This window comes from Arachis hypogaea, chromosome 19, assembly GCF_003086295.3.
Source record: "Arachis hypogaea cultivar Tifrunner chromosome 19, arahy.Tifrunner.gnm2.J5K5, whole genome shotgun sequence".
Lineage (NCBI taxonomy): Eukaryota > Viridiplantae > Streptophyta > Magnoliopsida > Fabales > Fabaceae > Arachis > Arachis hypogaea.
The window spans coordinates 113,182,174-113,208,069 of record NC_092054.1 but is presented as its reverse complement, the minus strand read 5'-3'; the positions used below and the strand labels follow the sequence as shown (position 1 = coordinate 113,208,069).

The 25,896-nt window shown below is 36.6% G+C and overlaps 1 non-coding gene across 1 annotated transcript; it reads left to right on the top strand.

Moving 5' to 3' along the window:
* Window positions 1-17,289: 17,289 nt before the first annotated feature.
* LOC112782144 (small nucleolar RNA R71) lies at window positions 17,290-17,397 on the top strand. The gene has a single exon (XR_003192881.1). It is a non-coding gene; the product is annotated as a small nucleolar RNA R71 (small nucleolar RNA).
* The last annotated feature ends 8,499 nt before the right edge of the window (window positions 17,398-25,896 follow it).

Genomic DNA, 25,896 nt, shown 5'->3' with positions numbered 1-25,896 from the left:
CTGCTATTCTGAAGGAAAAATTTTTCCTCGTGTGCTGAAGAGGCGTGGCACTAGAGCAAAGGTGACGCGTGTTAACATTGCTTCTACATCGGTAGACAACTTCTGTGTCAAAGCAGAGTGAGTAGAATATGTCAACATCATGAATATTAATTACATTAGATTAAGATTTAATTACTCTATTGGTCCCTATAGTTTCGCGAAATTTTCAATTAAGTCCCTATACTTTTTTTCTTTTTAATTGAGTCCTTCCACCAATTTTTTTAATTGGGTCCCTACACTTTTTTTCCTTTTATTTAGGTCTCTATACCAATTCTTTTTTTTTAGTTGGGTCCCTATAAAATTAAACCAATTACTACTAAGAGGGACTTAATTGAAAAAAAAAATAGTATAGGACCCAATTAAAAAGAAAAAAAATATAAGGTCCTAATTAAAAATTTTATGAAATTATAGGGACCAATAGAGTAATTAAACCTTATATTAATTTACTTTTAACGATGATAATTTATTTGTTGGGCTTTATTGGTTTTGTAAAACGTTCAGCTTTGAATTTTTTTGTGAATATTATTTAGCAGGTAGAAATTGCTCCATGAAATAATAAATTAAAATGATAATAATAACAACCATAATATCCTTCTAAAATAATAATAATAATAATAATAATAATAATAATAATAATAATAATAATAAAGAGTTAGGATATTACCACCCAAATCTTTCTTTTTTTTGCTAAAATTTATATATATATATATATATATATATATATATATATATATATATATATATATATTATCATATTTCACTTGTATAAAAATAAAAAATAAAAATATTTTTATTTTTAAAAATATTCAAAATTAATTACTTGTATTATTTTTATTATATTTTTTATTTTTGAGTTTATACTTTTTTCATAAAATTAGTAGCTGAAAGCTTATTGGATAATTAAAATTTGTGCTGCAAAATTTTGATTTTGTTAAATTAGATTAAATGTATTTAAAAAAATTATATTTAAGAAAACCAAAATTTTCCAAAAAAAAATTAATTGTTCAATAGATTTTCATCTAATTTCATAAAAAATATAAACTCAAAAATAAAAAGAGAACAGATTAAAAATAACATTAGTCATTATTTTTGAATAAATTTTTTCTTTTGAAGCAGGGACGAATCAAAAAGAGAACAAGCATAACTCTTTTGAACAAACTTAACAATTTTAAGTATTTAAAGTTATTATATATTATAACTTACTGTTACAATAATACTCAATAAAGTAAACTAATAAAAAAATAAATATTTTTTATATTTTATTGAATCTAAAATAAAAAAATTATAAGAACTAAGATAATTTTTTTATATAACAAACACTTATTAGTATCTTTTAATTAAAAAATATTAATTTTAATTATATAATATTTTAATTTTTGACTTATCTTTTACTAAATTTTTAGATTCGTCTCTGCTTTAAAGGTAAAAATATATTTATTATTATATAAGTTAAATATGAGAATATATACAACAAAAATATAGTTTTAAAAAAAAATAAATCATTACTATTATTATTATTAATTTGAAACGATATTATTGTTGTTATTATTGTTGTTTTAATTTACTATTTTGTGGAGCAATTTCTACAATCCTACTTATTGGATAATATTCACAAAAAATTCAAAGCTGCCAAAGCTTTTCAAAATCAACAAAGCTCAACAAATAAATTATCATCATTAAAAGCAAATTAAACTAATATAATTAAAATTCATGATATTGACATATTGTACCCATTTTACTTTAACACAGAACTTGTCTCCAAATATGGGAGTCTCCAAATATGGGAATGACGCTAATACGCGTCACCTCTTTTCCAACGCCATGCCTCTTCAGCACATGAGAAAAAGTTTTCCCTTCAGCACGGTAGAATCTTCCTAATTTTTAATGTGTTTGGCATTTAATATGTTTATATTTTAATGTTTAATGTGTTTAGTTTTTAATATATTTGGTTTTAACATGTTTGGATTATTTCTATTAATTTTACATATTTATTATACTTACAAAATTTTTAAGATAAAAATTTTGTTTTTTTTTTATGAATTTTTGTTTCATCGGGAACCCAGTTACCTGAACTGAACCAATCCGTTCTTTATCGGTTTGGTTTGGTTCCGATACATACACAAAAAAATGTAAATCTGAACCAAATAAATACTAAAAATACCACACAAAAAAGAACAATTAAACATAATTTATTAAAAAATATTATAAGAACACTTATTACACGTGCTTGAAATTAATACATACAGAGAAATAAGAGATGCCCAATAAAAAATCGATATGGAAAAATAAAAGGTCTGAAATAAAAAATTCCAACTCTCATAATAAAATACGCGAACTTCTCAGACAAGTAGGATGATGTCTTCAAAGTCTCTTAGTTCGAGATGCAACATAAGCTTGATCACTTCACAGGACAAATGCTCAAGCCACTCTATAGGCAGCTCCAAGATTATGAATGCCATCAGCTCCATCTATTCATAAGCATAAACCTACTTGGAGAGTGGTAAGAACCACCTAATGAAATGATCACTCTTTTATTCTCAAACTCAGACTTCGAAGAAATCATCGTATTTGAGCTATATTTTCAGCGAGCAAAAACAATACTCCAAGAAAAGGGTATAAAACTTAAGTCTCAATTACTTAGTTGTTAGTATAAAATTTTTAACACTTTCTGATAAATAAATAGTCTGATTAATAGAACACAATCATAAAAAAAAAAAGAAAATCCATAATGATTCGAAACAACAAAGAAAGATAGTATCAACCACAAAATTCATTACATCAAACTGACTCACAATTTTGGGGGACTCAATTGAACAAAGGAGAAGATGAGCAATCATTTTCTGATAAATGCATTCATCCTTCTCAGCGAACTGAAAAACCAATCAAATACCAGCACTTTCACATATGCCGCTGACTCAAGCAAAGAAAGATTACGTAATTGCTTATGGAAAAAAACTTAGAAAACAATGTGATAGGAAGATCCTAAATCTCAAAACCCAAGACTTCTTGGGACTCTGACTGATCCTTGAAGAGGATCTCCTCAACTTTGATGGAATGAGCTTCTCCTAAAAATAGGCACCAAACCTATCAGCAGTATTCATATGCAAAAAAGATGAAGCAGCACACTTGACAAAGTGATTTTGATGTGTCCATAGAAAAGGATATTGGGTAAGTATTAAAATTTCAAAAAAGCAAGAGGTAATGATGCATGTTTACAATTGAATATATGAAAGGACTCCAAATGATTTATTGCCAAAAAATGCTAGAAAATAAATTTTCAAAGGTAAAGGTCGACCATGACAGGCATCAAAAGAAGAATTATTATCCCCATTACAAATCCAGAAGTTTGCAATTTTTTTTATTAAACATCATAGTCATGCAAGAGTATATATCACACACCTGGCCACATTGGATTGTTAAAATATTTAACTTTTCTTCACTTTCCTGGAAAAAGAAGATAAAGTGGAAGTAAATAATAAAGTAAAAATTCAGTCCAGCAATTAGGCCGATGTACTCTCACACAATGAATTCAAAACGAAATAGCAGATAACAACCAAAATGAGTTTGAGATGCCGAAAACCACCTAGAAACAACAGCAGCATGACACTTTGCCTCAGACTCAGGCACTGAAGCCATAGCCTTCAAACAATTATTCGCCTCCACATCAAAAAAGAAATCTCAATCAGTAGGTAAAGATATGGTACAAAAATAGCTAAAATTAGGATTTTTAGAGGCAGCTAGAAATCTAAATAGGGTACCTGTGAAATAGGCAAAGATATATATGGTCTGACTAGAGGATATAGAGTGAACTTGCTGCACTCGGCGATTGCACTGACCAGCAGTTGACGCATATCCAAAAACCTTACATTTCAAAATAGTGAGTTCATCATTATTTGAAACACAAAGAAACTAGGAAAACAAGTTGATCATTTAAAAAATTAATAAAAATTAATTTCGTGAAAAAAATAACCTGAAAAACTATAACACACCTTTGAATCCAATGGAGATACAGGAAAAAAATTCAAGACAATTTTAAACAGAACCTGATTAAGCTACTTAAATTTTTTACTTAACTATTTTCTTAAACATAACCAAATCATTAGGCATGGGAACAAAAACTTTTAATCATTTAAATTTCAAATAACAAAAATTTTATAATTCATAAATTTAACACACTATGCTCTTCTCCAAAGCATGTACCAATTAACTAAACTCCTTAATTGTCCAAATACTCGACAACCATACAAAGGAAATAATTAATACACAAAAATTTATAGGGATGCCCTTATCCACATTAATTTAAAATCCAATAATCACTTTTTTCATATTGGTAATTTTTTTTCAACCTGACATAGAAATGAACATAAAAAATGGTATATCTTTTTCAAATTCCTCACTTTTAAAGGTACTAGAGCTCCCAATAACTACAGATTTTGGAGATATTTCAATTGCAAAAATCTTCACATCCTAGTTTAATTTTTATCAACATAGATTTTAACATGAAAATATAACAACTAAATCAATAAGAAAAAAAAGAGAGCACAATCCAAAAATAAATCCGAATCAAGCATTGGCCAAATGTCAACAACAGTAAAGGATACCAGTATCATAATCACACACAACTTCAACAGAAAAATTACGAAAATTTATTTACATAAAAAAATAGCAGTTTGCAACAAAAACTTAATCCTACAAAAATCTGTAAATTTTGAAAGACATATAAAGAAACCTTAGAATTAAAAACATTGAATTGTTAATTATGTGAAACACAATAATACCTATAAATCACGATGATGATAAACAAAACTAGTTAAAAAAAAAACCTTACCCACATTGAATCTGACTGAGATAATGGCAAAGATTCAAGGCAAAGGCGCGACGCCGCATGTAACCTACACCAACGACCAGAGTGGTGGGATTTCTTCCAAGGATCATAAACGATAGAGAATTTTTTTCGGCGATAGCACATATGGAAACCAAACTACTTTCACCTTGATGAAAGTAAACATTCAGAATAACTTAAACCATCGAGAAAGAAAACACATACCCAATTCCAAATCAAAGACAACCAAAACACAAACAAAAATCCTAAATCAAAGAGATTAAAAATCCAATACCAGACAAAGAAAGAGATAAAGAGAATCCATGCATGAGGAGAGCATTGGTTGAGATCTCGACCCAAAATGACTCACCAAGGCTGTTGAAGTTCGAGAGCGCGTAAAGGCCGCAACAGAGATCCTAGTCACTCAACAACGCCAGTATCTCACGGGCTAAAATTAACTAGTGCCATCGCTGTGATTTTGCTCTCAGACGAAGAATCTGCTTAGCTCGGTAGGTTAGGGTTTCCACCTAGGGGTTGAGGAAAATTTTGTTGAAGAGATGGCGTTCGGGAGCGAGAGAGATGGCTTTCGGAAATTAGGGTTTGAGAGACAGGAAGAGCGATACAGAGAGCGTGAATGGCTAGAGAAAGAATGGCCAGAGGTTAGGGTTTTCCACCTAGGGGTTGAGAAAAATGGTGCTAAAGACATGGGGTTTAGGAATGATAGAGATAGCTTTTAGATATTAGGGTTTGATAGAGAGAGGGATATAGCGTACGTGAATGGCCAGAAAGAGAATGCACACACAATCTACAGAGATAATATCTGCCAAAAGGAGGGAGTGGGCTATCGAGGAGAGAATGAAGGGAAAGATGGTATTTAGGGTTTTCAAGCTAGATAGAGAGAGGAGGGGACGACTTGAAGTGAAAGATAGAGAATAGATGGAGAAGATGAGGAGAAGAATAAAAGGCTGTTACTCACCATATTAATTTTTTATTGTAATTTATGAGGGACTTACGCGTGGCTAAATAAGCCATGGATATTATACAAGTAGTAGATGAGTGTGTGAGAGTAACACTTGTAATCAGAATATCACAATTATTCTATAAAGTTCTATATTCAGCTTTTATTTCTTCTTTCTGTCATCATCAACTTCAATCATTCTTTCTTTTACCCTCATATACCCTTAATATTCTTCAATGTTTTACACATGAGCGTAGAGAGACGAATACGTATGTTCATTAACCTATAGAAGTTAATTATGTTTTTAACTCTTTATTCATTAGTATTTCTTTCTTTTTTTTATGATAAAGTGATCAATACTTGCTTTAGAATAATTGTTGTGTAATTTGTTTTACTGTTACATTCTGTTGTTATAAGCTCATCATCCACATAGATCTCAAGATCACATATCTGATTTGAAGATGTACAACCCATCCCCACACGCACCACTTTCTTGAATTACTACTTTCGCATGAAATCTCTTGTTTTGTTTGTGTCTGAATTCCTTTACATTTTTATATAAAATATTATGTGACTAACACTTGTTTTTTTATTTTTATTCGAATCGCTACTAACTACTACTCTATTTCTTTATACTAAGCCACTATTTGGATATATGAAAGAAAATAAGCGAAAAAAATAAGAAAAAAAATGGAAGGAAAAGTGGATTTATTTGTGTGTTGTTTGGATGAAGAGAAAAGAGATAGAAAGAAAATAAAGAGAAAATTTTCTTTTGTTTGAGTGGAAAGAAAAGTGAAAAGAGAAAAAATTATAATGGTATAAAATTACATTTATATCCTTAAGTATTTTTCTTTCTTTATTAATCAAAAGATAAATTTATAATTTCACTAATTTTTATCCATTTTCTTTCCATTTTCATCTCATCTATGAAAAAAAAAATCATAAGATTCATATCATATTTTTTTCCACTCAATTTTTATTCTCCATCCAAACAATAAAAAAATTCACTTGTCTGTTTTTTTTTTCCTCTTTTTCTCTAAATTCAAACACTTCCTAAAAACCTTAATGCCCTTATTTTCTGAAAAAAAAAATTACAGAAAACCTTTCATTGACAAATGTTTCATATACAAATTGTCAATAAATTATTTTCGGTTTGTAACCGTCATAAGTCGAAGACTCGAAATCATTGTCTTTTTTTTAAATGATTTAAATATGCAATTAATTAATAACAATTATACTTCTATAAGTATAAAAAATATTGAGTTAAACCTCAGAGTGGTCCTGAACTTGCACTCGACTCTCAAAGTGGTCCTTAAACTTGCACTGGCCTCAATGTTATCCCCCAATTTAACACAAGTGGTTCACGGTCGTCCTTGAAGCTTTTTCTGGTGACGGAAAGATGACTTGGATTGAAGGATACCGCGCTGGATGCCAGGCTGGACTCCCAAAACGACGTCGTTTTTAATTTGGCACCCAAATTGTATTAAAACGTCATCGGTTAGTGTTTTTAGAAGGGATTTAACATGCAGTGACTACTTCTCTCTCAATCCAACACAGTCTCTTCTTCTTCTCCTTATTTTCTTCAATGGTGCCACTTTGACAGGGATTTTTGCTGGCCTTCTCTCTCAATGAAATCAAGCATATTGTGATTATCTCGTCTCTATCGCATACGTAGTGGTCTGACAGGAAGCACTTTGATTGTTAGAGGTAACCAAAATAGAAAGGATAAACAAAATAGCTACCATCTACTCCTCTGTTTTTGTTGATCATGACTTTTTGTACATTGCTAAGTCGTTATATATTCATTCGCTCATCGTTTTGTTATATGGTTTTTCTGAAAATTTTTGTTAGGGTTTTCTCCGTATGTTGTTGTTCCATTTTTTTTGTTATTGTTTTTTGCTGTAATGATGGTAACTATGGTTGTAATGTGCTGAAAATAGAAGAATGTAGGTTGTTTATGTATACAGTTTATGCGTGTTCATGGAGGGTTAGGGACTGGGGTTATTGTGCTTTCCTGGTTGATGGCAATTTTGATGATCATTTGTTATTTTTTTCAGATGGGTCTCATAACTATTGTGTGTCACCATGGGGGATCCTTTGTGAGGAGTGAAGACGGTTTCGTGTCATACACCATGGACCATATTTCAGAGATTCCGAAGCTTGACCTTGATAGGCTATATGTCTTTTTCATTAGGAATTACTACAAAGAACTTGGGTATGATAAGGCGGAACACTGTTGGTGGCTGGTTCCAAACAGACCCTTAGAGACTGGCCTAAGGGAATTTAATTCTGATGCTGAGCTCCTGGAGATGTGCTTCCTTGCTAAAAGCAACCATGGAGAGGTGCATGTGTACTATGAACATGGGGTATCTATTCCAACGTACTTGGAAGAACCACCATTCAGAAAGGACAAGGATGAGGTGGTGGCTGAAGTCCCTACCCAACCAGTTTTGCTGAGAACAGGACCAAGCTCCAGGGCCATTCCTCCAGACCTAATTCCAACCCCATGTATCAACCGTCCGAGTACTACCGAACCCACCCAGGAGGCAACCTGTATGAAATCTACCCCTGCCCCACCCAACCAAGACATGGACCATACTGAAGTACCAGCTTCAACCACCAAATCAACCCCAACCCCCAAATCCACCATTCTGACCCCAACTTCTATGGCTGCTACCCCTACCCCACCCAACCAAGACATGGGTCATACTCAAGAAAAAGCTGCAACCATGAAATCAACACCAATTTCCAAAAGTACTCTAACACTGGTGCCTAAGCCAAAACAGGGTAAGATTCTCCAACCGAAAGTGCCCTCAAAGAATGGGACAGAGAAGAAAGGTGCTGCTTTGAAAAAAACTGCAAAGAAAGGCGAACCAAGAACAACACTAAATAGGAGATATATAACCAGGGGTCTAGCCAAAGGTCATGTGGCGATGCAAACAACTAAGGGTAAGGGAAAGCAATCTGATACGGTTGTGTTATCAGAATCAAACTCTTCGGACAGTTATGAAAGTGCAGAGGATAGTGCTTACAAGCCCAGAGCTGAGGAAAGTTCGAGTGACAAAGAGGTCACCAATATAATACTGCAAAGGTAAAAGGAAAGAGGTAAACAGGAAGCATCCTAAACAAGTTAAACTCGGTAAATTGTGGAAGGAGATACTAGAACCTGATGATGGATTAGTACCTGAGGATGATTCCGGTGAAGATAATGAGTTCTTTTTTGGACAACCGGGAAACCACAGTCCTGATATTGGGGGTTATGATGCTCATGATGAATATCATAATGAGTCAGATGGGGGCAGATTCTTGGCATTCCGAAGAAATAAAGACACCCCCCAACTCAGAGGATAAATTTGCTGAAGTTGAAGATGACGATGCATTTCTTGTTTTCAGAGAAGGAACAAGGTTTAGGGAAATCCGATTAGAGGTAGGGATGAAATTCAACACAAAGATGGATTTTAAGGAGGCTGTGAGGGAGTATTGCATCCAGGAAGGTAGGAGAGTTAGATTCAAGAAAAATGATAAAATACAATGCAGGGCTTTATGTAAGGTTGAGGACTGTCCATGGGTTATCTATGCCTCTAAGGATAGTGAGAGTGTTTGTTGGCAAGTTAAAACCTTCAATGATGATCATACCTGCCCAAGGGAGACAAAAAATAGATTAGCTAACAAAGGGTGGTTAGCTAGCAAGTTGGTCAAGAAGCTTAGGAAATTTCTGAATCTGAAGCACTCTGAAGCTTTAACATACTTTAAAAGTAAATGTGATTTGGAGTTGAACAAATCTTCCCTGACAAGAGCACTCGGAGATACAAGGCACATTGTGTATGGTGATGCTGCTGCACAATATGGGATGGTGAGAGATTATGGTGAGACTCTCCTGAAGTGTAACCCTGGTTCTACTGTGCGCATCACAATAATTCCTCATCCCAACCACTCATAAGAGCCCACTTTTGACAAGATGTATATTTGTCTCGATGGATGCATGAAGGGGTTTAAGGCAGGATGCAGACCTCTAATAGGGCTTGATGGAGCATTCCTGAAAACCAGATTTGGTGGACAAATCTTGACAGCCATTGGACAAGACGCCAATAATCACATTTACGTAATTGCATATGCCATTGTACCAGTGCAGAACACAAATAATTGGAGGTGGTTCCTTGAGCTGCTGCATGATGATCTAGGGAGCTACACCCAAAATGGATGCTATTTCATTTCGGACATGCAAAAGGTAACGACGAATTTGTTATTTACTAGTTATTGTAATTTAGAAATGGTTGAACTCTTTAGGTTGATGTATTTTTTGTTGCCATGTTTTGCTTTCATGATTCTGTTTCAACATGCATAGGGTTTGTTTCAGACATTGTTGCTGCCATGTTTTGCTTTCATGATTCTGTTTCAATATGCATAGGGTTTGTTTCAGACATTGTTGCTGCCATGTTTTGCTTTCATGATTCTGTTTCAATATGCCTATATTAATAGAAATAGGAGTAGAACTTACTATCTCCTCGGGACTAGTTTACTGTCACTTATGTATGTGTAGGGACTAATTTTATATCACTTATGTATATGTAGGGACTAAGTTTATGTCACTTATGTAAGTTGAGGGACCATGTTGAGTCCCGATATTGTAAGTTAATAATTTTTGTGGTTTCCTGCAGGGACTAATCACAGCTGTCCAGGAGGTATTCCCTGATGTCCACCACAGATTTTGTGTATGGCACTTGTGGAGAAACTTCAATAAGCAATGGAAAGACATGGAACTCAGGGGATTACTGTGGGAGTGTGCAAGATCTACCACTCAAGAGGGATTCGTTGAGGGGATGATGAAAATTCAGAGAGATAAGAAGGAAGCCTGGGAGTACCTTGCCAAATGGCAAAGAGATGCATGGAGTCGGGCCTTCTTCCCTACCCAACCAAAATGTGACAACATCTGTAACAATGCTTGCGAAGTATTCAATGCAAGAATCAAAGAAGCAAGGGCTAAACCAATTATCACATTACTAGAGGAAGTTAGAATGTATATCATGAGGACAATATCCCGAAACAAAATAAAATTCAAGAACCATGTTGGGTTACTACCCCCTGTTTAACGTAGCCGCTTGGAAAAGATCAGGAATGCTTCAAAGAATTAGGTGCCAATGTGGTCCGGAGATGCGGACTATGAAAAATTTGAGGTACATGGGTGGCCAACAAACATGGTAGTGGACTTGGGAAAGGGAATATGCACCTGTGGACTTTGGCAACTAAATGGTATTACTTTAATTGTCATTACCCTTCCAATAATTATTTTGATATTGTTTATGCATTTCTTAATTTATTGTGGATTGCATACTGGAATTGGAATTGGTTACTTAGTAACTTGGATGCATTTTATTGATTTGAAACAGGGATGTTGTGTCCATGCTTGTGCTGCAATGGCTAGGGCAGGCAGGCAGCCTAAAGACTTCTGTCACAGATGGTTGACAATGGATGCATACAATGACATCTATGCATTCCATATCAATCCTATTCTGGGCCAGAAACTATGGGAGAAGTCACTTAACAACAGACCATAAGCACCCAAATTTAAGAAGAAGCCAGGGGCACCCAAGAAGAAAAGAAGAAAGGGAGTTGATGAAGGCCCGGTTGGAGGCAAGAAGCAGAAGATCACCAAGATGAGGAGGGTATATTGGTGCACGAAATTGTGATCTCAACGGCGCCAAAAACTTGGTACGCATGATTGTAATCTTAACTCCTTTTCACAACTCCGCACAACTAACCAGCAAGTGCACTGGGTCGTCCAAGTAATAAACCTTACGTGAGTAAGGGTCGATCCCACGGAGATTGTCGGCTTGAAGCAAGCTATGGTCATCCTTGTAAATCTCAGTCAGGCGGATTCAATTGGTTATGAGGTTTTGATAATTTAAAAGATAAATAGAATATAAAATAAGATAGAGATACTTATGTAATTTATTGGTGAGAATTTCATATAAGCGTATGGAGATACTTTGTTCCTTCTGAATCTCTGCTTTCCTACTGCCTCCATTCAATCATTCATACTCATTTCCATGGCAAGCTGTATGTTGGGTATCACCGTCGTCAATGGCTACCCCCCGTCCTCTCAGTGAAAATGGTCCAAATGCACTGTCACCACACGGCTAATCAGCTGTTGGTTCTCGATCGTGTCGGAATAAGATCCAATGATCCTTTTGCGTCTGTCACTACACCCAACACTCGCGAGTTTGAAGCTCGTCACAGTCATCCCATCCCAGATCCTACTCGGAATACCATAGACAAGGTTTAGACTTTTTGGATCTCAAGAATGGCCGCCAATAATTCTAGCCTATACCACGAAGCTTTTAATCTTAGATTAGAAACCCAAGAGATACACATTCAAGCGTGTTTGCATGTAGAACAGAAGTGGTTGTCAGGCACGCGTTCATAGGTGAGAATGGTGATGAATGTCACATAATCATCACATTCATCATGTTCTTGTGTGCGAACGAATATCTTAGAGAAGAAATAAGCTTGAGTTGAATAGAAAAACAATAGTACTTTGCATTAATTCATGAGGAACAGCAGAGCTCCACACCTTAATCTATGGGGTGTAGAAACTCCACCATTGAAAATACATAAGTGATGATGGTTCAGGCATGGCCGAATGGCCAGCCCCCCAAAACGTGATCAAGAGATCAAAAGATGATCAAAATATAGTCTCAAAAATGATCAAAAGATGTGAAATAAATCACTAAAAGTGGTTTTTATACTAAACTAGTAACTAGGGTTTACAAAAACGAGTAAACGATGCAGAAATCCACTTCCGGGGCCCACTTGGTGTGTGCTTGGGCTGAGCATTGAGCTTTACACGTGTAGAGACTTCTCCTGGAGTTAAACGCCAGGTTGTAGCCTGTTTGTGGCGTTTAACTCTGGTTTGTAACCTGTTTCTGGCGTTTAACTTCAGAATAGGGCAGGAAGTTGGCGTTTGAATGCCAGTTTGCGTTGTTAAAACTCGGGCAAAGTATGTACTATTATATATTTCTGGAAAGCTTAGGATGTCTACTTTCCAACTCAAATGAGAGCGCACCAATTGGGTTTCTGTAGCTCCAAAAAATCCATTTCGAGTGCAGGGAGGTCATAATCCAACAACATCTGTAGTCCTTTTTCAGCCTCTGAATCAGATTCTTGCTCAGGTCCCTCAATTTCAACCAGAAAATACCTGAAATCACAGAAAAACACACAAACTCATAGTAATATCCAGAAATGTGATTTTTGCATAAAAACTAATAAAAACATAGTAAAAACTAACTAAATTATACTAAAAACTACCTAAAAATAATGTCAAAAAGCGTATAAATTATCCGCTCATCACAACACCAAACTTAAATTGTTGCTTGTCCCCAAGCAACTGAAAATCAAATAGGATAAAAAGAAGAGAATATACTATAAATTCCAAAATATCAATGAAACTTAGCTCCAATTAGATGAACGGGACTAGTAGCTTTTTGCCTCTGAACAGTTTTGGGATCTCACTTTATCCTTTGAAGTTTAGAATGATTGGCGTCTATAGGAACTCAGAATTTAGATAGTGTTATTGATTCTCCTAGTTCAGTATGTTGATTCTTGAACACAGCTACTTTATGAGTCTTGGCCGTGGCCCTAAGCACTTTGTTTTCCAGTATTACCACCGGATACATAAATGCCACAGACACATGACTGGGTGAACCTTTTCAGATTGTGACTCAGCTTTGCTAGAGTCCCCAATTAGAGGTGTCCAGGGTTCTTAAGCATACTTTTTTTGCTTTGGATCACGACTTTAACCGCTCAGTCTCAAGCTTTTCACTTGACACCTTCACGCCATAAGCACATGGTTAGGGACAGCTTGGTTTAGCCGCTTAGGCCAGGATTTTATTCCTTTGGGTCCTCCTATCCATTAATGCTCAAAGCCTTGGATCCTTTTTACCCTTGCCTTTTGGTTTAAAGGGTTATTGGCTTTTTGCTCTTGCCTTTTGGTTTAAAGAGCTTTTGACTTTTTCTGCTTGCTTTTTCTTTTTCTTTCTTTTTATTCTTTTATTGTTGCCAATTTTTTTTCGCAAGCCTTGTTATTCACTACTTTTTCTTGCTTCAAGAATCAATTTTATGATTTTTCAGATTATCAATAACATTTCTCCTTTTCATCATTCTTTCAAGAGCTAACAAATTTAACATTCATAAACAACAAATTCAAAAATATGCACTGTTCAAGCATTCATTCAGAAAACAAAAAGTATTGTCACCACATCAATATAATTAAACTAATTTCAAGGATGAATTCGAAATCATGTACTTCTTGTTCTTTTGTGATTAAAACATTTTTCATGTAAGAAAGGTGATGGATTCATAGGACATTCATATCTTTAAGACATAGACACTAGACACTAATGATCATGTAATAAAGATACAAACATAATTAAAAATAAAGCATAGAGAACGAAAACATAAAAAATAAATAGACAAGGAGATTAAGGAACGGGTCCACCTTAGTGAGGGTGGCGTCTTCTTCCTCTTGAAGAACCAATGGTGCTCTTAAGCTCCTCTATGTCTCTTCCTTGCCTTTGTTGCTCCTCCCTCATAGCTCTTTGATCTTCTCTAATCTCATGGAGAATGATGGAGTGCTCTTGGTGCTCCACCCTTAGTTGTCCCATGTTGGAACTTAATTCTACTAGGGAGGTGTTAACTTGCTCCCAATAGTTTTGTGGAGGAAAGTGCATCCCTTGAGGCATCTCAAGGATTTCATGATGAGGAATTTCCTCATGCTCTTATTGAGGTCCTTGAGTGGGCTCTCTTGTTTGCTCCATCCTCTTTTTAGTGATGGGCTTGTCCTCTTCAATGCGGATGTCTTGGCCACAACTTCATAGAAGTGGTCTTGATGGACCTTTAAGATGAATCTCTCCATCTTCCATGACTCAGAGGTGGAAGCTTTTGCCTTCCCTTTCCTCTTTTTAGAGGTTTCTCTGGCCTTAGGTGCCATAAATGGTTATGCAAAAATAAAAATCAATGCTTTTACCACACCAAACTTAAAGTGTTTGCTCGTCCTCGAGCAAAAGAAGAAGAGAAAGTAGTAGAAGAAGAAGAAATGGAGGAGATGGAGGGAGGTGTGTGGTTCGGCCATGTGTGGGTGGGTTTGGGAGGGAGATGGTTTGAATTTGAATGGTGAAGAGGTGATGGGGAAGAAGAATGGAAGTGATTGGTGAAGGGTATTTGGGAAAGAGTGTTATGGAAAGGTGTGAAGAGGAGAGAAGAAGAGGTGGGGTAGGTGGGGATCCTGTGGGTCCACAGATCCTGAGGGGTCAAGGACTTATCATCCCTGCTCCATTTAGGCATGTAAACGCCCTTAGAGTGCAATCCTGGCGTTTAACGCCAGACTGTTGCTTGTTTCTGGCGTTTAACGCCAGCTTTTCTCCCTTTCTTGGCGTTAAACGCCAACTTGATGCTCTGTTCTGGCGTTAAACGCCAGACTGGTGCCTGTTTCTGGCGTTAAACGCCAGCTTGATGCTTCTTTCTGGCGTTTAACGCCAGTCTGATGCTTCTTACTGGCGTTTAAACGCCAGTATGTTTATCCTCCAGGGTATGCTGTTTTTAATGTTATTTTTCATTCTGTTTTTGATTTTTCAGTTGTTTTTGTGACTTCACATGATCATCAACCTAAAGAAAACATAAAATAGCAATGAAAAATAAATAGATATAATTAAATAACATTGGGTTGCCTCCCAATAAGTGCTTCTTTAATGTCAATAGCTTGACAGTGAGCCCTCATGGAGCCTCACAGATAATCAGAGCAGGGTTGGGGCTTCTCAACACCAAACTTAGAGTTTGGTTGTGGCCTCCCAACACCAAACTTAGAGTTTAGTTGTGGCCTCCCAACACCAAACTTAGAGTTTGAATGTGGGGGTTTTGTTTGACTCTGTATTGAGAGAAGCTTTTCATGTTTCCTTTCCATGGTTACAGAAGGAGAACCTTGAGTCTTGAATACAAGGTAGTCCTCATTCAACTGAAGGACCAAATCTCCTCTGTCAACATCAATCACAGCTTTTGCTGTGGCTAGGAAGGGTCTGCCAAGGATGATGGATTCATCCTCATCCTTCCCAGTGTCTAGCATTATGAAATCAGCAAGGATGTAAAGGCCTTCAACCTTCACTAGCACGTCCTCTACTAGTCCATAAGCCTGTTTTATTGATTTGTCTGCCATATCTAGTGAGATTCTTGCAGCTTATACCTAAAAAATTCCCAGTTTCTCTATTACAGAGAGGGGCATGAGGTTTATCCCTGACCCCAGGTCACATAGAGCCTTCTCAAAGGTCATGGTGCCTATGGTACAGGGTATGAAGAATTTTTTGGGATCCAGTTTCTTCTGAGGTAATGTCTGCCTCATTAATGCATTCAGTTCATTGGTGAGCAAGGGGGTTCATCCTACCAAGTCTCATTACCAAATAACTTGGCATTTAGCTTCATGATTGCTCCTAGATATTTAGCAACTTGCTCTTCAGTGATGTCTTCATCCTCTTCAGAGGAAGAATATTCATCAGAGCTCATGAATGGCAGAAGGAAGTTCAATGGAATCTCTATGGTCTCTGTATGAGCCTCAGATTCCTTTGGTTCCTCAAAGCAAAACTCCTTTCTGTCCAGAGAACGTCCCAGGAGGCTTTTCTCACTGGGACTCACGTCCTCCTCACTCTCTCCAGGTTCAGCCATGTTGGTCATGGTTATGGCCTTGCACTCTCTCTTGGGATTTTCTTCTGTATGCTTGGGAGAGTACTGGGAGGAGTTTCAGTAATCTTCTTACTCAGCTGACCCACCTGTGCCTCCAAATTTCTAAGGGAGGACCTTGTTTCATTCATAAAAACTTAGTGTAGTCTTAGATAGATCAGAGACTATGGTTGCTAGGCCAGAATGGCTCTGTTCAGAATTCTATGTCTGTTGCTGAAAAGATGATGGAAAAGGCTTGCTAGTGCTAAACCTATTTCTTCCACCATTATTGTTGAAGCCTTGTTGAGGCTTCTGTTGGTCCTTCCATGAGAAATTTGGATGATTTCTCCATGAAGGATTATAGGTGTTTCCATAGGGTTCTCCCATGTAATTCACCTCTGCCATTGCAGGGTTCTCAGGATCATAAGCTTTTTCTTCAGAAGATGCTTCTTTAGTACTGTTGGATGCAGCTTGCAATCTATTCAGACTCTGAAAAATCATATTGACTTGCTGAGTCAATATTTTGTTCTGAGCCAATATGGCATTCAGAGTATCAATTTCAAGAACTCCCTTCTTCTGAGGCGTCCCATTGTTCACAGGATTCCTCTCAGAGGTGTACATGAACTGGTTATTTGCAACTATTTCAATGAGTTCCTGAGCTTCTGCAGGGGTTTTTAGATGAAGAGATCCTCCTGCAGAATGGTCCAATGACATGTTTTGACAACTCAGATAGACCATCATAGAATATACATATGATGTTCCATTCTGGAAGCATATGAGTAGGACACCTTTTGATCAATTGCTTATATCTTTCCCAAGCTTCATAGAGGGACTCACCTTCCTTCTGTCTAAAGGTTTGGATTTCCACTCTAAGCTTGCTCATCTTTTGAGGTGGAAAGAATTTGGCCAGGAAAGCACTGACCAGCTTTTCCCAAGAGTTCAGGCTTTCCTTAGGTTGTGAATCCAACCATGTTCTAGCTCTGTCTCTTATAGCAAAAGGGAAAAGCATAAGCCTGTAGACCTCGGGATCAACTCCATTGGTCTTGACAGTGTCACAGATTTGCAAGAATTCAGCTAAGAACTGATGAGGATCTTCCAATGGAAGTCCATGAAATTTGTAATTCTGTTGCATTAGAGAAACTAATTAAGGCTTAAGCTCAAAGTTGTTTGCTCCAATGGCAGGAATTGAGATGCTTCTTCCACAGAAGTCAGAAGTAGGTGCAATAAAGTCACCAAGCATCTTCCTTGTATTGTTGGCATTGTTGTTTTTTGGTTCGGCTATGTCTCCTTCTTTTTCGAAAATTTCTATCAGGTCCTCTCCAGAGGGTTGTGCTTTAGCTTCTCTTAGTTTCCTCTTAAGAGTCCTTTCAGGTTCAGGATCAGCTTCAATAAGAATGTCTTTGTCCCTGTTCCTGCTCATATGAAAAAGAAGAGAACAAAAAAGAAGAAGAATCCTCTATGTCACAGTATAGAGATTTCTTTATGTGAGTAGAAGAAGAGAATAATAGAAGAAGGAGAAGAGCAAATTTCGAACACAGAGAGGGAGAAGAATTCGAATTTAATTTTAAATGAAAAGAAAAATATTTTTTTTTTATTTTAATTATTAGTTAGTATTCGAAATTACTAAAAGAAATAAAATAAAATTGAATTTTAAAACAATTAGTTAATTAAAAAGGAATTTTGAAAAAGAGGGGAGGAGTTTTCGAAAATTAGAGAGAGAAAATTAGTTAGGTGGTTTTGAAAAAGATATGATTGAAATAGAAAACTTTTAAAATCAAACAAAAAGTCAAGTAGTTAATTGAAAAAGATTTGAAAATCAATTTTGAAGAGATAAGAAGTTAGAAAAGATTTTGAAATTGATTTTGAAAGGATATGATTTGAAATTTATTTTGAAAAATATTTGAAAAGGAAATTTAAAAAGAATTGATTTTGAAATTAAAGTTGATTACTTGACTAACAAGAAACTAAAAGATATGATTTTAAAATTTAAAGATTGAACCTTTCTTAATAGGCAAGTAACAGCTTGAGATTTTTTAATCAATCACATTAATTGTTAGTAAAGTTTTCGAAAATATGAAACAAAATAAGAAAAAGATTTTGAAAATTAATTTTGAAATTTTCGAAAATATAGAAGAAAAATGAAAAAGATTGATTTTTGAAAAAGATTTGAAAAAGATAGAATTTTTAAATTGAAAATTTGACTTGACTCGTAAGAAACAACTAAATTTTTAAAATTTTTTACTAAGTCAAACCAAATTTTCGAAATTTATGAGTAAAATAAGAGAAAGATATATTTTTTTTATTTTTGAATTTTTAGTAAAGAGAGAAAATAACACCAAATTGAAACAACTAATGCATGCAAGAACACTTTGAATGTCAAGATGAACACCAAGAACACTTTGAAGATCAAGATGAACACCAAGACTTATTTTTGAAAATTTTTAAGAAAAGAAAAACATGCAAGACACCAAACTTAGAAATTTTTAATGTTTAGATACTAACAAATTGAAAATGCATATGAAAAATAAGAAAAGACACAAAATATAAAATTGCAAAGATCAAACAAAGAAGATCATCAAGAACAACTTGAAGATCATGAAGAACATAATGCATGAATTTTTTTTTTTGAAAATAAGAAAAATGCAATTGACACCAAACTTAAAATTTGACACTAGACTCAAACAAGAAACACAAGATATTTTTCGTTTTTATGATTTTATTAATTTTTTTTGTATTTTTCGAAAATAAAAATAAAATAAAATTACCTAATCTCTGAGCAACAAGATGAACTGTCAGTTGTCCAAACTCGAACAATCCCCGGCAACGGCGCCAAAAACTTGGTGCACGAAATTGTGATCTCAACGGCGCCAAAAACTTGGTACACACGATTGTAATCTTAACTCCTTTTCACAACTCCGCACAACTAACTAGCAAGTGCACTGGGTCGTCCAAGTAATAAACCTTACGTGAGTAAGGGTCGATCCCACGAAGATTGTCGGCTTGAGGCAAGCTATGGTCATCCTTGTAAATCTCAGTCAGGCGGATTCAATTGGTTATGAGGTTTTGATAATCTGCAGTCCTTTTTCAGCCTCTGAATCAGATTCTTGCTCAGGTCCCTCAATTTCAGCCAGAAAATACCTGAAATCACAGAAAAACACACAAACTCATAGTAAAGTCCAGAAATGTGATTTTTGCATAAAAACTAATAAAAACATAGTAAAAACTAACTAAATTATACTAAAAACTACCTAAAAACAATGGCAAAAAGCGTATAAATTATCCGCTCATCATATATAAAGAGGGTTTATGTCCTCATTGTGGTGGTGGTATGCGAAATTGTTACTCTGAGGTTGTAAAATTTGTTGTTCGTTCTCTCCCTGGCAATGGCGCTAATAACTGGTGCACAATACCATGGTCCAAACATAACTTCACAACTTCGCACAACTAACCAGCAAGTGCACTGGGTCGTCCAAGTAATAAAACCTTACGAGAGTAAAGGTCGATCCCACGGAGATTGTTGGTATGAAGCAAGCTATGGTCATCTTGTTAATCTCAGTCAGGCGGATATCAAATGGTTATGGAGTTTTCGAATAATAATAATAAATAAACAGAAAATAAAGATAGAAATACTTATGTAATTCATTGGCGAGAATTTCAGATAAGCGTATAGAGATGCTTTCGTTCCTCTGAATCTCTGCTTTTCCGCTGTCTTCATCCAATCAGTCTTACTCCTTTCCATGGCAAGCTTTCTGTAAGGGCATCACCGTTGTCAATGGCTACATCCCATCCTCTCTGTGAAAATGGTCCAAATGCTCTGTCACGGCATGGCTAATCATCTGGAGGTTCTCGATCATACTGGAATAGGATTTACTATCCTTTTGCATCTGAATCTCAGACAAGGTTTAGACTTTCTGAATCTCAGAATGGCCATCCATGGGTTCTAACTTATACCACGAAGATACTAATAACTCGGACTCGGTCCCCTGTATTAGATATCTAAGAGATACTCATTCTAGCTTGGTTGCATGTAGAACGGAAGTGTTTGTCAGGCACGCGTTCATAAGTGAGAATGATGATGAGCGTCACATAATCATCACATTCATTATGTTCTTGGGTGCGAATGGATATCTTAGAAGCGGAATAAGTTGAATTGAATATAAAACAGTAGTACTTTGCATTAAATCATGAGGAACAGCAGAACTCCACACCTTAATCTATGGAGTGTAGAAACTCTACGGTTTGAAAATACAAAAGTGATAATGGAGTTCATTGGTCTCGGCTCCAGAGGGGAACCGGAATAACCAAGACTATGAATACAATGATAAAAAGTTCTATATATACTAGACTAGCTACTAGGGTTTATAGAAGCAAGTAATTGATGCATAAATCCACTTCCGGGGCCCACTTGGTGTGTGCTTGGGCTGAGCTTGAATGTTACACGTGCAGAGGCTTCTTCTGGAGTTGAACGCCAAGTTGTAACGTGTTTTTGGCGTTCAACTCTGGTTCGTGACGTGTTTCTGGCATTTAACTCCAGACTGCAGCGTAGAACTGGCATTCAACGCCCTTTTGCGTCGTCTAAACTCGGCCAAAGTATGGAGTATTATATATTGCTGGAAAGCCCTGGATGTCTACTTTCAAAAGCAATTAGAAGCGCGCCATTTTGAGTTCTGTAGCTCTAGAAAATCTATTTTGAGTGCAGGGAGGTCAGAATCCAACAGCATCAACAGTCCTTCTTCAACCTCTGAATCTGATTTTTGCTCAAGTCTCTCAATTTCAGCCAGAAAATACTTGAAATCACAGAAAAATACACAAACTCATAGTAAAGTCCAGAAATGTGAATTTAACATAAAAACTAATAAAAATATCCCTAAAAGTAACTAGATCCAACTAAAAACATACTAAAAACAATGCCGAAAAGCGTATAAATTATCCGCTCATCACAACACCAAACTTAAATTATTGCTTGTCCCCAAGCAACTGAAAATCAAATAGGATAAAAAGAAGAGAATATACTATAAATTCCAAACTATCAATGAAACATAGCTCCAATCAGATGAGCAGGACTTGTAGCTTTTTGCCTCTTGAATAGGTTTGGCATCTCACTTTATCCATTGAAGTCCAGAATGATTGGCATCTATAGGAACTCAGAGTTCAGATAGTGTTATTGATTCTCCTAGTTCAGTATGTTGATTCTTGAACACAGCTACTTTATGAGTCTTGGCCGTGGCCCTAAGCACTTTGTTTTCCAGTATTACCACCGGATACATAAATGCCACAGACACATAATTGAGGGAACCTTTTCAGATTGTGACTCAGCTTTGCTAAAGTCCCCAATTAGAGGTGTCCAGGGTTCTTAAGCACACTCTTCTTTTGCTTTGGACCTTGACTTTAACCACTCAGTCTCAAGTTTTCACTTGACACCTTCACGCCACAAGCACATGGTTAGGGACAACTTGGTTTAGCCGCTTAGGCCAGGATTTTATTCCTTTAGGCCCTCCTATCCACTGATGCTCAAAGCCTTGGGATCCTTTTTATTTACCCTTGCCTTTTAGTTTTAAGGGCTACTGGCTTTTTGCTCTTGCCTTTTGGTTTTAAGAGCTTTTGGCTTTTTCTGCTTGCTTTTTCTTTTTCTTTCTATTTTTTTCGCTATTTTTTTTTTCTTTTTTTTATTGCAAGCTTTTGTATTCACTACTTTTTCTTGCTTCAAGAATCATTTTATGATTTTTTAGATTATCAAATAACATGTCTCCTTGTCATCATTCTTTCAAGAGCCAACATATTTAACATTCTTAAACAACAACTTCAAAAGACATATGCACTGTTCAAGCATTCATTCATAAAACAAAAAGTATTGTCACCACATCAATATAATTAAACTAAGTTCAAGGATAAATTCGAAACTCATGTACTTCTTGTTCTTTTGAATTAAAACATTTTTTTATTTAAGAGAGGTGATGGATTCATAGGACATTCATAACTTTAAGACAAAGTTACTAAATACTAATGATCATGTAATAAGACACTAACATAGGTAAGCACTTAACATAAAGAAAACGAAAAATAGAAAATGTAAGAACAAGGAATGAGTCCACCTTAGTGATGGTGGTGTTTTCTCCTTGAGGAACCAATGATGTCCTTGAGCTCTTCTATGTCTCTTCCTTGTCTTTGTTGCTCCTCCCTCATTGATTTTTGATCTTCTCTAATTTCATGAAGGATGATGGAGTGCTCTTGATGTTCCATCCTTAATTGTCCCATGTTGGAACTTAATTCTCCTAGGGAGGTGTTGATTTGCTCCCAAAAATTCTGTGGAGGAAAGTGCATCCCTTGAGGTATCTTGGGGATTTCTTGATGGTGAGCTTCCTCATGCGTTTCTTGAGCTCCATGAGTGGACTCTCTTGTTTGCTCCATCCTTTTCTTAGTGATGGGCTTCTCTTCCTCAATGGGAATGTCTCCTTCTATGAAAGCTCCATCTGAGTAACATAGATGGTAAATAAGATGAGGGAAAGCTAGCCTTGCCAAGGGGGAGGACTTTTCGACTATTTTGTAGAGTTCAAGGGAGATGACTTCATGAACTTCTACTTCCTCACCAATCATGATGCTATGAATCATGATGGCCCGATCCACAGTAACTTCAGATCGGTTGCTAGTGGAGATGATGGAGCGTTGGATGAACTCCAACCATCCTTTAGCCACAGGCTTGAGGTCCAGTCTTCTAAGTTGAACCGGTTTGCCTTTTAAGTCAATCTTCCATTGAGCTCCTTCCACACATATGTCCGTGAGGACTTGGTCCAACCTTTGATCAAAATTGACCCTTCTAGTGTAGGGGCGTGCATCTCCTTGCATCATAGGCAAGTCAAACGCCAACCTCACATTTTCCGGACTAAAATCTAAGTATTTCCCCCGAACCATGGTGAGATAATTCTTTGGGTTCGGGTTCTTACTTTGATCATGGTTCTTAGTGATCCATGCATTGGCATAGAACTCTTGAACCATTAGGATGCCCACTTGTTGGATGGGGTTTGTTAGAACTTCCCAACCTCTGCTTTGGATTTCATGTCGGATCTCCAGATACTCATTTCTCTTGAGCTTGAAAGGGACCTCGGGGATCACCTTCTTCTTGGCCACAACATCATAGAAGTGGTCTTGATGAGCTTTGGAGATGAATCTTTCTATCTCCCATGACTTGGAGGTGGAAGCTTTTGTCTTCCCTTTCCCTTTTCTAGAGGATTCTCTGGTCTTGGGTGCCATCAATGGTAATGGAAAAATAAAAAGCTTATGCTTTTACCACACCAAACTTAGAATATTGCTCGCCCTCGAGCAAGATAAGAAAGAATAGATGAAGAAGAAGAAGAAAATATGGAGGAGAGGAGGGAGAGGTGTATTCGGCCAAGAAGGATAAAAGAGGGTTGTGTTGTGTGAAAATGAAGAAGAGTGGAGGGCTTTATATAGGGAAGGGAGGGGAGGTTAAGGTTCGGCCATATAGGGTGAGTTTGGGTGGGAAATTGGTTTTGAATTGAAGGTAGGTGGAGTTTATGAGGTAGGTTTATGGGGAAGAGTGGATGGATGTGAGTGGTGAAGTGGTGATAGGGAAGAGAGATTGAGGTGATTGGTGAAGAGTTTTGGGGAAGAGTATTTATTGGGAAGAAAGGATGAACATTGAGAAGAGGGAAGAGAATGAGTGGTGGTAGGTGGGGATCCTGTGGGGTCCACAGATGCTGAGTTGATCCTGTGGGATCCACAGATCCTGAGGTGTCAAGGAATTGCATCCCTGCACCAATTAGGCATGTAAAATGCCTTTGCATGCAATTCTAGCGTTTAAACACCGAACTGATGCTTGTTATGGGCGTTCAGCGCCCAGATGCAGCATGTTTCTGGCGTTGAACGCCAGTTCTATGCTTGTTTCTGGCGTTCAGCGCCAGCTCTTCCTCAGTGTGCATTTCTGGCATCTGAACGCCAGGATGCTGCTTGTTTCTGGCATTCAACGCCAGATCCATGATCTGTTCTGGCGTTGAACGCCAGGCAGATGCTCCTTACTGGCGTTTAAACGCCAGTAAGATCCTCCTCCAGGGTGTGATTTTTCTTCTGCTGTTTTTGATTCTGTTTTCAATTTTTATATTTATTTTGTGACTCCACATGATCATGAACCTAATAAAACATGAAATAACAATAAAAATAGATTAAAATTAGAAAAATAAAAATTGGGTTGCCTCCCAAGAAGCGCTTTTTTAATGTCAATAGCTTGACAGTGGGCTCTCATGGAGCCTCACAGATATTCAGAGCATTGTTGAGACTCCCCAACACCAAACTTAGAGTTTGGATATGGGAGTTCAACACCAAACTTAGAGTTTGGTTGTGGCCTCCCAACACCAAACTTAGAGTTTGACTGTGGGGGCTCTGGTTGACTCTGTTTTAAGAGAAGTTTACTGTGCCTCTTTTCCATGTTTACAGAAGGATGACCTTGAGTTGTAAACACAAGGGAGTCCCCATTCAATTGAAGGACTAGTTCACCTCTGTTAACATCAATCACAGCTCTTGCTGTGGCTAGGAAGGGTCTTCCAAGAATGATGGATTCATCCTCATCCTTCCCAGTATCTAGGATTATGAAATCAGCAGGGATGTAAAGGCCTTCAACCTTTACTAATATGTCCTCTACTTGTCCATAAGCCTGTTTTCTGGAATTGTCTGCCATCTCTAATAAGATTTTAGCAGCTTGTACTTCAAAGATTCCCAGTTTCTCTATTACAGAGAGTGGCATGAGGTTTATTCCTGACCCAAGGTCACATAGAGCCTTCTCAAAGGTCATGGTGCCTATAGTACAAGGTATTCGGAACTTTCCAAGATTCTACTTCTTCTGAGGCAATCTCAGTTGATCCAATGCATTTAGTTCATTGGTGAACAGGGGAGGTTCATCTCCCCAAGTCTCATTACCAAATAAATTGGCATTCAGCTTCATGATTGCACCAAGGAACTTGGCGACTTGCTCTTCAGTAACATCTTCATTCTCTTCAGAAGAAGAGTACTCTTCAGAGCTCATGAATGGCATAAGGATGTTCAATGGAATCTCTATGGTCTCTAGATGAGTCTCATATTCCTTTGGTTCCTCAAAGGGAAACTCCTTGTTGATCACTAGACGTCCCAAGATGTCTTCCTCCTTGGGATTCACGTCCTCCTCCTCTTTTGTGGTTTCGGCCATGATGGTCATTTCAATGGCCTTTCACTCTCCTTTTGGATTTTCTTCTGTATTGCTTGGGAGAGTACTAGGAGGGATTTCAGTGATCCTTTTACTCAGCTGGCCCACTTGTGCTTCCAAATTTCTAATGGAGGACCTTGTTTCATTCATGAAACTCACAGTGGCCTTCGATAGATCAGAGACTAA